This window comes from Dermacentor andersoni, chromosome 1 (genome assembly GCF_023375885.2).
Source record: "Dermacentor andersoni chromosome 1, qqDerAnde1_hic_scaffold, whole genome shotgun sequence".
NCBI lineage: Eukaryota > Metazoa > Arthropoda > Arachnida > Ixodida > Ixodidae > Dermacentor > Dermacentor andersoni.
In genome coordinates this window covers 178,117,988-178,120,809 of record NC_092814.1, presented here as the reverse complement: position 1 = coordinate 178,120,809, position 2,822 = coordinate 178,117,988, and the positions used below count along the sequence as shown (strand labels likewise).

Genomic DNA, 2,822 nt, shown 5'->3' with positions numbered 1-2,822 from the left:
GTACCGCTTGTGGCTAGGCGTCGCATTTACAAACTCTTATGCCTTTCTTATTGGAATGGCCAACAACCCCACGTGCAACACATGCAGCTGTGATGACACGCTCGCACACATTATTTGTGTCCTGCCACGTTATACTACCGATAGACAAGTTCTGTGCAGAGCGATGACCACTTGGACAATCTTCCACTCTCGGGACTAAAAGTCCAAGGCTAGTGTTCTGAAAAAAAAAAAAAAAAAAAGCCGCACAGAAGGTTTTGTTCGCTCTACTAAGAAAATCATACGATCTAATATCCTTCGTGATAGACTTTAAGAGTGCCGCCCGCTACCACTCTATAATGGACGCGGTTTGCTTGTGCTTGTTTCTTGTTTCTGTTTTTTTTCTTTATTTCCCTATTCTTTCCCGCCGTGCAGGGCATAGGCGAACCGGAACTATACCTCTGATTAACCTCCCTCCTTTTCCCTGCATCCTCTCTCTCTTTCGTCAGGTGTAACGGCCTGCTCTATTGTTTTCAGATGCTTCAGTTATTATCAGACGAACTATCTACAGTTGGAAGCATCTTCTGACCAACAGTGCCATTTGACAAGCCTGCGAGCTTCCACCGCTGTGGAAACGTGAAATATAGCCTGAGTGTTGAGATAACGACAGACTAAGGGGGGACTATTTTTAGTTTTCCGCAAAATTTTATATGAGGTGGGAAAATGTCTCTGTAGAAAGGAATCAACCTTCGTTTTGCGAAAGTTAGCACATATTTCTTGAAAGTTATATTTATGCCATTCAGCGTATGTTCCTGACGAATTTCCAAACTGGTTTTTCAGCAACTGCCTTTGACTGACCTCGATATCCGGGTTCTTTCTTGGACAGCTTTAGCTAAGGCGATGAAGGTGAAAAATATTTCTGGCAAATCTTCAAAAGGTTTCTCGCAAACTAAAAATAAAAAAATATGCAACTACACCGCGTATTAATTTCGTTATAAAATCCCCAAAATGTCAAAAATAGCAAGCATTGCAACATTTTAGAGACGTTTTAAAAAAATAAATATCGCCGATTTTTAATAAACTGTTATAGAATACACACCCAAGACTGGTAAATCTAGTACTTAAAAACATGTTGCATTATTTTAAGTACGAAAATTTAGCCTATTTTAACACCCATGTAGTAACATAAATAATAATATAAATTCTAATAACATAAAAATCAAACCCCACATATCGAATTCAGAACTCATTCTTTTTGTTGTAGTAATAGAGAGTGATTCAGATTGTGCCTTTTTTGCCTCTTTTTAGCCATGAAATGAGTCGACCTGAAGTTCTCACGGCTCCTGCATCCGTATTTCTACTAGGGTACGTTGAGGTGGCAAACACACGAGAGTACATAAAGCAAGTGTTTAGAGCGAAGCTGTATATGGCTAGTTTCCAGCGAATCGATGTCCGTAGACCAAAAACCGTGAGCCGATCCCGAAGATAGTGCAATATCGAGCCGACCGCGGTGGAGGCGAAGCAGGCTTCAAGCACTCCGCCAACTTGCAAAAATAAGTTAAATATCGTGGGTCCAAATACAACCCGTAACAGATATTAAGCTGACAAGAAGAGATCTTTGAGCCGCGTCGGCCATGTCTGCGTTCGCAGCGCCTTTCTTTGTCGGCGTTCCAAGCGCTTGGGTATTTCCTTTCCTTCCGCTCTCCCGCGGTGGCGGTCCCGTCGAAACGTCATGCGTGTCTAGTTTCCTCCGGCTGCACGGGGCGCCGGTCCCTTCGCCCGCGCGAATGTACATAAAAATCACGGTAAATGAGTCCGTACCTATGTTCAAAACTTTGTGTCACCTCTGTGTCGTATGCTAAACAGCTTCGCTGGTCATCTACCTTCACAGAGTGGAATGGCTGATGATTTTTTAAGACAAGTTGCGGTAACATATTTCTGGCATTGATATATAATTTCATCTGCCATTTGAAATGCTTCCAGTGCACATGAACGATGCACCGTCCTAGTGGGAAAGTGCAATGACGCCACTGCAGTGGATGAGCCAGCTAGGTATGTTAAGATGAGCCCAGCTGTAAAACGAGCCCCGAATATTTTTCATTTTCACTTCAATTATTATATTATGCATAAAAATGCTTCCACACCACGAAACTCCGACTACTTTTCCAACACAGGTTCTTTATTCACACGCAAGGAACATTTGCGTAGACAAGGTGCATAAATCTCGTTATCGAGTCGCAAAGCTTTGCAAACTTTAAAACCACGTCGTATAAAGAATGTAGTTTTATACACGTTAACCCTTTTACTCCGCACCTATACCATCTCTCAGACGAAATTAAGGCAAACTGATGTTAAATAATCTTTGCCCGACAATAAGCGAAAAAGTAAGAGGCTTATATGGACTTTTTTTAAGGCGTGTAGGATTCGGGGATCGTGGTTCCGGAGTCTGGCGTCCCACTGAGGGTCTCCCTCTGGTCTACGCCACCGGGGCGTCACACGGATGCTAAGCGGGCCCACGCTGTCGTCCGAACTTTCACGGCGAGAGTTGCTGACGTTTTGATGAGTACGAGGTCAGGAGGCTGGAGGAATAGAACAGGGGGTTTATTCCCGTGGGGGGGGGGGGGGGGGGGAGGCAAGCATATATACAGAAAAAGGCATAAGATATCCGTGCTGGCTGGAGCACCGACCTCAGTACATCGTTCTCGTAGCGCGAGCTACACTTCAGGGCAGACTACATCGTCCCGGGAGAGCACACACACCACACACTGGGGATGTTTCTTAAAAAGCCTCCATCTTCCCTAGATTACCCGTTAGGGAAACGGGTAATGTTCCAGTCAAATAATCCG

At 44.2% G+C, this 2,822-nt stretch overlaps 1 pseudogene; it reads right to left on the bottom strand.

Moving 5' to 3' along the window:
* Positions 1-1,439: 1,439 nt before the first annotated feature.
* On the bottom strand, positions 1,440-1,612 carry LOC126547487 (U2 spliceosomal RNA; annotated as a pseudogene).
* Between the last annotated feature and the right edge of the window lie 1,210 nt (positions 1,613-2,822).